This window comes from Zalophus californianus, chromosome 6, assembly GCF_009762305.2.
Source record: "Zalophus californianus isolate mZalCal1 chromosome 6, mZalCal1.pri.v2, whole genome shotgun sequence".
Lineage (NCBI taxonomy): Eukaryota > Metazoa > Chordata > Mammalia > Carnivora > Otariidae > Zalophus > Zalophus californianus.
The window spans coordinates 70,230,603-70,242,349 of record NC_045600.1 but is presented as its reverse complement, the minus strand read 5'-3'; the positions used below and the strand labels follow the sequence as shown (position 1 = coordinate 70,242,349).

The 11,747-nt window shown below is 40.3% G+C and overlaps 1 pseudogene across 1 annotated transcript; it reads right to left on the bottom strand.

Moving 5' to 3' along the window:
• Nucleotides 1-384: 384 nt before the first annotated feature.
• On the bottom strand, nt 385-1,726 carry LOC118357060 (annotated as a pseudogene). The gene has a single exon (XR_004820132.1). The product of XR_004820132.1 is annotated as a Y-box-binding protein 1-like (transcript).
• Between the last annotated feature and the right edge of the window lie 10,021 nt (nt 1,727-11,747).

Here is an 11,747-nt window from a genome sequence, read left to right as displayed (position 1 = left end):
GGAAGGATAAAGAATTGACAAATTTGAACACAAATTATACAGTTTATTGAAACTATGATTTTATTACTTTATCTTTTTCCTGCCGACCTTCTTTTTCACATTTATAATGGCAATTAAACAGGAATAAAATGTTGGTTTGAGGCTAACTGCCCAAAATGAGTTAGATTGAAGGGATGAGATAAAGATATAATTCCTAATTATTATTATTATTTTTTTTTATTATTTAAGACCTTTATTAACGGGTGCTGGCCGTTTGTTGATTTTTTTGAAAAAATCAAGTTGTAAACTTTTATTACAAATTAAAAATGAGGTTCTTAAAAATCTCAACTTGACCAGATATGAAACAATTTAAAAACCTTTAAAGGTGTATTGAGAAAAACCAGGTTTTTTTTTTTTTTTAAAAAACACGTTTGTCATTACCAAAAAGAGGCGTCTTTAGGTAAAAATAATAAAAACCCCATGCTGCATAGATAATGCAGATAGTTCTATTTATCTGGTCAGTGGGCAAAAAGCAAGCACTTAAGGTCTTCAGCTCCAATCTTTTGTTCATTTCTTATTGCTGGAATTTCATCTTCATTTCTTCGTGTTGGATGACTAAACTGGATGGTGGTAGAGATGGTAAGCCGGCATTTACTCAGCCCCGCCCTGCTCAGCCTCGGGAGCGGACGAATTCTCAGCTGGTGGATCGGCTGCTTTTGTCTCTTTGCCATCTTGTGGTTTAGGGTTTTCTGGGCGTCTGCGTCGGTAATTGAAGTCGCGGCGGTACCGACGTTGAGGTGGCTGCTGACCTTGGGTCTCATCTCCTTGATTTTCCTTATCTTCCTCATTGCCATCCTCTCTAGGCTGTCTTTGGCGAGGAGGACCCCTGCGGAATCGTGGTCTATAACCCCGATACATATTCTGTCTCACTGGTCTACCTTGTTCTCCTGCACCCTGGTTGTCAGCACCTTCCATCCCTTCTCCCTGCACAGGAGGGTTGGAATACTGCGGTCGACGCCCATAGGGTCTCCGCATGTAGTAAGGTGGGAACCGTCGCCCGCGGTAGGGCCGGCGCTGTTGGGCCTGGCCTTCGGGAGCATTTTCCGATCCCTCGTTCTTTTCCCCACTCTCACTATTCTGGTAATTCTGCTGGTAATTGCGTGGAGGACCCCTGCGACGTGGATAGCGTCTGTAATGGTTACGGTCTGCTGCATATTTACTGCCATGCACTGGAACTCCGCCAGGGCCTGTCACATTTGCTGCCTCCGCACCCTCTTCTTCAACAACATCAAACTCCACAGTCTCTCCATCTCCTACACTGCGAAGGTACTTCCTGGGGTTATTCTTCTTTATGGCAGTCTGGTGTCCAAATACATCTTCCTTGGTGTCATTCCTGTTGATGAAACCATATCCGTTTCTTACATTGAACCATTTTACTGTTCCCAAAACCTTCGTTGCGATGACCTTCTTGTCCCCGGCGGCAGGTGCCGCCGATGTGAGGCCGCCCGGGCCGCCGCTCCCTGCGCCGCTGCCCGTGGTGCCGGGCTTGGTGCAGGCAGCGCTGCGGGCGGGGGCGGCGGGCGGCGGGCGGCGGGCGGCTGCTGGGTCTCGGCCTCGCTGCTCATGGTTGCGGTGATGGTGACTGGGGCCGGCTGCGGGAGCTGCGGCTCCTCCCGGGGTGTGATGGTAACTAGGCCGGCGGCGGCGGTGGGGCTGCTCAGGGCTCTCTGGGGTCCGCTCTCCGCTCCCGCTACCGATCGAACTCCCTAATTATTTTTGATGACGCTTAAAGGAAATAGGAATCAGGAAAAGGAATGGGAACAATGTATTTGGCTTCTGGTGTTATATGCAGGTTATTTGCAGATTATGCAGTTGTGGTTCAAGGTACAAAATTTTATCTCCTAAAATACCAGTATTGCTTAGCAGATGTACTTTATGACTGGAAAATAGCCATGAAAAAAATGAATATACAGAAATGTATGGTGAATTCGTACCTATGTAAATATCCATGGATCTGTGGGTGGAGCAATGGTGGTTCTCATCTGATTGATTCTTGATTTTTCTTACTTTCCCCCCACATGGTTCATGTTTTTATCTTACTCTGTCTGGGAGAATATTTAAACTTGATTTTTCAAACCTTCTATGGAAATTTCCTTTTTTGAGAGAGAGAGCAGGAAGGGGAGAGGCAGAGGAGAGGGAGAGAGAGAATCTGAAGCAGGCTCCATGCTCAGCATGGAGCCCGACAAGGGGCTATATCTCACTATGCTGAGATCATGACCTGAGCCGAAATCAAGAGTCAGACACTCAGTTGACTGAGCCATCTAGGCACCCCTCTGTGGAAATTTTCATTTGGGATAACATATTTTTAATTTTCAAGAGCCTTTCTCTGATTTTTTCCTCCCATAGCATACTCTTCTCATTTCACTTGAAGATATTAATTAAAAGGAATTTTTTTTTGGGGGGGGAGTTTTTCTTTACATTATCTCTTTTCCACCTGAATTCCTTTTGTGTGTGTCTGTTTGTTTTGAACTTTATCTTTTCTTACTCTACTCATGATTCTGAATGTTTTCTATCTAAAATCTCACTTAATCTTTACAACTTTACAAAGTAGAAATCTTATTTATCATTCCCTTTTTATAGATATGAACACTGAGCTAAAAGAAAGGCTAATAGTCTATCCACAGTCACACACTTAATAAATGTAGGAGTCAGTATGTGAACCGAGCCTGTCTGTCTCAAGCATCTTGTGTCTTGTCTACCCATGTGTATTTAAAAGTCAAGTGCTAAAATACTATATGGGAACTCTGTGCATAGTTTGGGCCTCTCAGCTGCTGGGCTTCTCTGTAGGATTGGAGAGCGGGAACCAGATGATTTGCTGATGGGTCCTGTATTGGCATCTGTAGATGTTCCTCAGAGAGAAACCCCTGGTCTCCTATGTTATAGGATTGTGAGTCTGGGGAAGGTACTGTTTTTTCCACCATTCAAAAGGCAGATGCTTTTCTTTCTTTCTTTCTTTCTTTCTTTCTTTCTTTCTTTCTTTCTTTCTTTCTTTCTTTCTTTCTTTCTTTCTTTCTTTCCTTCTCTTTTTAATTAATTTATTTTTATTAACATATAATGTATTATTTGTTTCAGGGGTACAGGTCTGTGATTCATCAGTCTTACAGAATTCATAGCACTCACCATAGCACATACCCTCCCCAGTGTCCATCACCCAGCCACCCCATCCCTCCCAAGCCCCTCCACTCCGGCAACCCCCAGTTTGTTTCCTGAGATTAAGAGTCTTATGGTTTGTCTTCCTCTCTGGTTTTGTCTTGTTTCATTTTTTTCCTCTTTTCCCTTATGATCCTCTGCCTTGTTTCTCAAATTCCACATATCAGTGAGATCATATGATAATTGTCTTTCTCTGATTGACTTATTTCACTTAGCCTAATACCCTGTAGTTCCATCCACATCGTTGCAAATGGCAAGATCTCATTCCTTTTGATGGCTGCATAATATTCCATTGTATATATATATATATATATATATATATATATATATATATATATATATACCACATCTTCTTTATCTATTCAACTGTTGATGGACATCCAAGCTCTTTCCATAGTTTGGCTATTGTGGACATTGCCGCTATAAACATTGAGGTGCATGTGCCCCTTCGGATCACTACATTTGTATCTTTGGGGTAAATACCCAGTAGTGCAATTGCTGGGTCATATGGTAGCTCTATTTTCAACTTTTTGAAGCAACTCCATACTGTTTTCCAGAGTGGCTGCACCGGCTTGCATTCCCACCAACAGTGTAGGAGGGTTCCCCTTTCTCCGCAACCTTGCCAACATCTGTCGTTTCCTGACTTGTTAATTTTAGCCATTTTGACAGGTGTGAGGTGGTGTCTCACTGAGGTTTTGATTTGGATTTCCCTGATGCCGAGCGATGTTGAGCACTTTTTCATGTGTCTTTTGGCCATTTGGATGTCTTCTTTGCAGAAATATCTGTTCATGTCTTCAGGCAGATGCTTTTCAAAGCTTAGTGCCTCATCCCTTCCCTTTGAGCTTTCTTGGTTCTATTTTTCTAGAACATAACAATGATCCTTTTGTGGTGGTAGAGGAGGAGTTGTCACCTGGCTACATAGAATGACAGAGGAGAACTGGGGGGGATGTCCTAGTCTTTCTTATATAGACTCTCATGGACCCCATTTTTTGTCCATCTTTCACCCCACCTTCAGAGGTGTCTGCTGCTTCCAGTTCTTGAATCTACCCTAAATTCTGTGACATGAATTGGTGTATGAGTTTCCTAATGCTGCAGGAACAAATTATCACAAACTAGTTGGTTTAAAATGACACAAATTTATATCTTACAGTTCTGGCAGTCAAAAGTCCAAATTTAGTCTTAATGGGGCTAAAATCAAGGTATTGGCTGGGCTGTGTTCCTTTTGGTGGCTCCAGGAGAGAATTTGTTTCCTTGATTTTTCCAGGCTGCTTGCATTCCCTGGCTTATGGTCCACGTCACACCAACCACTGCTTGCATCACGTGTCTCTCTTGCCCCTCCCATGATTACATTACAGCACCTGGGTTAGTCAGGATGCTGTCTTCACGTCAAGATCCTTAGCTTAATCATACCTGCAAAGTCCCATTTACCATGTAAAGTAACATGGGACAGTTCTGGGGATAAGAACTAGATATTTGGGGGGGCATTATTGAGCTTACCACAATCAGCTTCTTACATACTTTTTTTAAAGGTTTTATTTATTTATCTGAGAGAGAGAGAGAGAGCACAAGTGGGGGGCAGAGGCACAGGGAGAGGGAGAAACAGACTCCCTGCTGAGCAGGGAGCCTGACATGAGGCTTGATCCCCAGACCCTGGGATCATGACCTGAGCCGAAGGCAGATGCTTAACTGACTGAGCCACCAGGCACGCCCTCAACCCCCCGACTTTCTCCTCTACAGCCAGTTTGGTTGCAATTTTGCTTCTCTGCAGTCAATTGCCACTCATCTATCTGCTTTTCATCCTCTGCATCACTGTTGACATGTCTTATCTGTGGTTGTTTCATCTTCCATTCTCTGTTTTTATGGGTTTTTATTCTGTCATTTTTGAGGTGTGTCAAACTTCCATTTTTAGCTGGAAATCCTCATTTACTTTATATATAAGAAATCTCAGATGCAGAGAAATTACATGTCTTGCCCAAAGTTATAAAGACAATTAGTGGCAGAAATGAAACTTTGTTTAAGAACAGAAACCATTCTAGTAATATAAAGAAAATGGAATTTCAAAGTTGAATTAGCACAGAAACCACATTAGTTCCTTGTGATAGATTTAGGATATTGTTTTCCTAATCAGGAGATTTTTAGAGCTGACTTTTTTGTTATCATTTCAAAGATGTGAATGTCGCCGTGTCTCACAGAACCATTGTGAGAGTTAATAGATCAAAGTTTCTTTGGAAGGCTTCGAGTGCTTCTATAGAAAGAGGAGAAGCACAGTGTTACTTAGCCAATGCTGGCAATATCCTCTCAATGCTCACTTGTAAAATAATCGGAAAATGTGGGCTAGGTATGGACAAGAAGTAACTTGGAATTCAATTTAATCAATTACTAGGACATTATTCAGAAGACTGTGGTCGACATTTTCAAGCCCCGATGGACCAAATTCTCTGTTCCATAATTCAGTAAATAAACTAAGCTTTCACTAGAAAGAAAGCAAGCCCTAAATAAGGAAAAGAACAATAAAGTATTCCTAGACATCTATTCATTTTGGTGTCTAAAATAGAATTTCCAGGCAGACAATGCAATTATAATAGGTAAGGGGATATAGAATCCTATACTAAAGGAGGTTAACTAGGTTTCCCCTGTACTGTGTGCCTTTTAGCCTTCCTAGAAAGTGAGAAAAATGAAACTTGTGTCTTTATCTGTCTAGAGATTTGTACAGAAATGGGAAATGGAGCCAAACATAGAAGTAGTTTTCATACCTTAGGCCTAGAGGGAGAGGAAGGGGGCAGGGGGAGGGAGAGAGGGAGGGAGAAGGAGAGAGTGGGGAAGATGGGGAGAGGAAGGTTGGAGAGATAGCTACTGAAGATATCTCTATGAGTGAAAAAGAGTTCATTAGTTTGTAAACCTTTGCTTTTGCAAGTCTACATCTCTGTCTTAATTAGTAAGGGTGATTCCTTCTCAAAGAGAGGCTTATCCCCTCTTCCTTTCCCTTCTTGATGGGCATTCTCCCCTTCTGCAAACCTATTTTCTTCTAGAGGAGGTTATAATTCATAGCACAGCTAATCATTCATGGTGGGGAAGAAGAAAGTATGGGAGTCCTTCTGAGCTAAGTTATTTTAGGGTCTTGCTAAGCACATAGTCCATGGCTCTTAGATATGGCCATAGATTACCATCAGTCAGCCAACTCCTGTCATATTCCAGAAAGGATTAGTACTATAAATGACCCTAAGGTTCAAATTTACTTATATTTAAATTGAGACTCGACTCTGCTTTTTTGTTTAACTGCAGTCTGCAGTTTTGTTTTGTTTTGTTTTGTTTTTTAATAGTTGAGGCGCCAAGGATATGGATATGCTGAGAGAGGAAGCAAATTAAATTTACCAAAATCTTCTTGTTTTTACTCTCTGTATAGACACAGGTAGAAACTAGTGCTGATTTGGGTTTCTTTGTGGAAATAGAGTTACATGGTGGAACTGTGCTGAGAAGTGTGGTGGGATGGGGTGTAGGACACATGACCCCCAAAATATGACACCTTGGCACATTGAATATTTTTAAGCTGAAGGAGTTTGAGAAAATGGCAGAAGCCAGCCAGCATGCTCACCTGAAATGGGTCATAATCCCTCATGTGAGAGATGCCCACTCCATACCTGGAGGAAAGGAGCATCATTATCTCCAAGACAGAGGGACGGCCAAGAAGAATTTGAATAAATAAGCCTTGCTAAGTTTCCTCCAGTTTACTACACTTACCTCATATTCTCTATCGTAAGTATCTATATGACTGTCCACTCTCTGAAACTTGGCATAAAAATCCTCAGGTTTAACCATTTCTTCAGGTCTTCATTTCATTATGAAGGCTCTCATGCCATGGGAATCATGTTAAATAAGTGTATATGCCTTTCTCCTGTTAATCTGTCTTTGTCAGTTTAATTTTCAGACCCAGCAAGGGACCCTGAGAGGGTCCAGAAAAATTTTCCCTCCCCTGTAAGAGGATCTTTGAGTCAGGACACATTTGGACCTTCAAAGATGCCAGAGTTTCTGACTAGGCAAGAGAACAAATAAATAAATACAGAAAAAGAATGCCCAACTTTAAACCATTTTCTGTGAAACTAGCCATTCTTTGACTTGCCTTGTCTCATGGGCAGCCTGAGCAAGCACAGTGAGCTTCTATGCTTGTAGATGAACAGAATGCTCAGAGGACCTATTTTCTATGGACGTTGTAAGAGCAGGAATGCAAAAGTATCTGATTATTTACCCGTTAGTCATTAATGACTGCTCCCCCACTTCTAATGGCCCAAGACTTCTTTGTTTAAGTTAAAGAAGCTAGTTTGATGTAGCTCAGAGAAAAGACCAAATAATTTTCCTTACGGCCTTCTTATGTATGCAGACTCTAGATAAGGGTGCTAATAACTCATATTCACCGAGTGCTCATCACATGCCATGGACTCTTCTAAGGCCCCTGTTTCCCATGACGACTGTATGAAATACATGTCCATATAATCCTCATTTTACAGACAGGAAATGGAGGCAAAGAAAATTCACTTGCTTGCCCCCGGTCACACAGCAAGGGTGTGGCAGAGAACTGATTTGAATCCAAGCCGTATGGCTCTAGAAACTCTGCTTTTGACCACTCTCTGTCTAGCCTTGTTAAAAAAAAAAGGATGGAAGACCCAAGCAATATTCTTTCATATGCCCTGTGCTTTAGTCAACCTGGCTCAAATGTTCTTCATGGACACAGCTTATGATTTCTCAGCTCTGTGCCTTTACTCATGTTTCTGCTCAGAATACCTTTCTTTTCAAATACTCTATTTCCTTCTGTTCTGTTAAGGCCCCCCCACCCCCCAATCAAACAATATCCAGTTCAAGAAGCTTTTCTAAGACCCTTAGTAGGAATTAATCTCTCTCTTTTTTGAACTTTGAGATGTTTTATATTTTCCTTCCTAGTAGTACTTATTGATCTCTGTTGTTTATTCTTCCCTCCCCATTAAATTGTAAATTACTTGGAAGCAGAGCCATTTATTTGTGTATCACTGTACATTCCTGGCATAGGCTGTGCCTATGGTATATGCTTACAAGTTGGTTTAATTAATATCACCAGGAGACGTGTCCAAATTGTGCTTATTTTGCTTTAGGGAAAATCGAAGCCACGGGCAATGATTCACATACACTCTCTCGTTTCTGTGTTTCCACACATGATTGCCTCCTGAGTAGCTGTCTCATTGGGTCACTGACTTCCAGAAAGCTGTCCACGGATATACAGTCACAGGCCTAAAGTTTAATGACAGATAATAGATTTTCAGAGATGGTTACATAAGGCAAGAGTTAACAAGGATTAGACAGAGATATGGCTTCCCCAGTGTTAAAAAAATGGCGATTTTTTGAGGGACTGGCTATTTTATAGAGCACAGAAGCGGGGGTAGAGGAAACTGATGGGACCGTTCAATGCTCCCCTGTTCTGTGGAGCATTGCCCATTAAAGCGAGGAAACAAATTTTACCAGATGATGAAACATTGGTGAAGATGAGCCTGGCCCTTCTCAGTTGTTTGTTACACTTCATTCAATCCCTGTTTTTAACGTGAGTATTCTGACTTTTTTATTTGCACGCCCTTTTCAATTCTCTCTCCCATTTTCTCATAAAAATTTTATTTTCATTCTAAGTAACTTTCTTCCAGATCCCTAGTATTTATTCAAAGGTTTGCTGCTCTTAGGACTATTTCATCTTTCCAACATCCTGGGAATGTTTTCACTTTTTGGTTTTCCTTGCTTCAGTTAGTCTTTTGTTGCTTCCATTTCTTTTCCTTTTTTTCCTCCCAGACTGTAGCCTGAGTCAATAATGGAAACACTTTCTTCTTTGCAGCTTCTCTTAGAAAAAAATCTCCCTGTGTGAATATGAGTGGGGTCTGTAAAGAAAAACCCATAACTTCAAATCATTTGGGAAATTAATAGGAGAGAGGTATAAGTTGGTGATCAGGAAGGCAAGGCACAAGATATTCTGAAAAACCTGCAGTAATTTTGAAGCAAGTTCCCAATTTGTGACAAATGACACTGAAGGAAGGAGGAGAGAGGGTACTTAACTCTTAAGATATGGCTGAATGTCCTTTGAAGCCATCAAGAATAATGATAGACAATACAGTCTTATCTATGGAAAAGAGATTATTTTGCTGCACAATGCACTCTATTTTTGTCAAGTGCTCTAAGCCTTCGATGGTTTTAAAATGTATTGGTGCTTTGGGGAAACTTGTTTTGAATGGTTGTGCTAAAAAAAGAATTCATATAACCAGTTCCTTTTTTAATCAGGTCACTTTTCTCCCATGAATAAGTTAGTAAATTTCACCTGGGGTAAGGCTACTTCACTTTCCATGATGGTGGAATCCCTTCATGACTTGGCTTATGATCAATGAAATTGGCTACAGTACACTTCAAAGCACCTGCCTAAAGTGAATCAATCACAAATAATTGAAAGCTGATGTCATAGGCCTGACTGTTAATTGTTTCTTATTAGGATTCATTATACAAAAATATAGGAAGAGTCATGGATTCCATTGTTTTAGAGTTGGCTTTCCCTCACCATTTTTCAGGGCCTTTACTATGGGCTGTGCTGGTACCCAGTGACACATGGAAGTCTTGCCAAACGTGATCAGTGAGGCTGGAGAAGGAAGGAAACTTCCCTTCATTATTTCCACAGCAATTCTTCAGAGAAGTTGGCAAGTGTAACATCCCTACATATGCCTCTTGGCATTGCCAGTTCTATTTTTAAATTATATATGTGTACAAATTAGTAAACTGTTACCAAGAGATGGAGTTCCCATGTTTCAGAGTATATGCTTGAAATATACTAGAAGTGGGAAATCTCCATTCATGTTACAGTCCTTCTATCAAAAGGGGTTTAATTCCAATGGGTAGGAACAAAAGAGAGTAGCTGAGTAATAGAATGAGACCAGTTAACATAGTTAGAGAGAGGTTTCCAGTGAAGTGGAAGATTCTCAGGAGTGAAGGTAGTATTTTCAGTGCAGAATGAAGCCAATGACGGGGACCTGACACGAAATAAGTAAAGAAGCCCAAATGAGGCAATGAAGAGATGTAGCTGCGCAGGGCTTTTGAGTTTGGGATGTCTGGCTCAGTTCGTCAGAGAGTCTGAGAAGCGGGTGTGCATCACAAATACTGGGTTCAGAATCAAATCTCCGTGTGGCTGGCTAGAACCCTTTCCAGGGTCTGGGAACTGATGGGGAGCTACTTTGTAGCGAGAGACTTTGACACGTTTGATCTCATTTTAACTGAAGAGGTCATCGTAGTGCGATAAAACTCTAATGGATAAAAACACTTGCAAAGTGATTTTAGTCAGTATCTTTTTTTTTCCTTTTATTGATTTAAAAAAATCATCCATTTTCAGGATTTTACTTAGTTATGCATGTTATAGAATTTGGAGAACCTCATCATCCAGATATTAAAATTGTTTTTCTATTATTAAAAATTTTTTCTTTTAGGTATATGTGCAGGTATTTTATAGATTTTATTAATTATTCTTTAAATCTTACCATACATAGGCATTTAAGTTGGTTTTGGCTTTTCAAATATTATAAATGTGCTGGCATAAGCAACATTTTGCATAAAACTTTGTTTGTATTAAAATGATTTCTTCAGGCAAGATAACTATAAATAGGATCACTGGTTTAAAGGCTATAAGCAATTTCAGGCTCTTGATGCATATTGTTATTTTTTTCCTCAGAAAGAGTAAATTAATTTACACTTCTATCATCAAAAGAGAATTGCCTACTTCACTGTACCCTTATCAGCATTAGGAATTGTTTTCTTTTTTAATCTGTGCTAATTTAGTTGTTTTCCTTTTAATTTGCATTTTGGGTCATTACTTAGATTGAACGTTTTTACTTATGTTTATTATCCACTTACATTTCTTTTTTGAAAAGTTATACTCCCTGTTAAAATGTGGAAAAATGTCCTGGTACATTTCCTCTGATCATTAACAGTTCTTAGATTTTTTTTTTTTTTTTAAATAAGAAGACAAATTCTTATAATGATTCTGCAGGTCTTCGTATAAGGAGGTAAAATCCTTCCTTATTTCTGACTGATGTTACTTTAACTCTCTAACAAGTAAATGCCATCTCTGGGATGGTCAAAAGCATGTGTTTAATGCCTGCTTTCATATGGCATGGTGTTAGGGGCAAAATAAAAGCACTTTATCCAGCCACATGCCCTGTGAATTCCCAAGCTTGGCCCCTTGTTAAAAATAATAGCTGGTGAATTACTGCATTTATTTTGAAAAGTCGTTACTCAGTGCCCAGTATCTGGAGATATTAATTAGTACTTTGGTCACCTTGGGATTCAAGGGACTTTAAATACTTGCCTTGTTAATTTTTCTTTCCACTTTTCAGTTTTGCCACACAATGTTGTACTCTGATAGGCAGGTGCAAGCCAGAAGACCATTGCCAGGCATCCACAATTGCATGTCAATCACCCTCCCACCTAAAGATATATTACTCACTCCCCAGAATGAATCAGAAACAAGAGCTTTGTTTTTAACTTTGACAACACTTCTCCTTAAACAGTCCTCA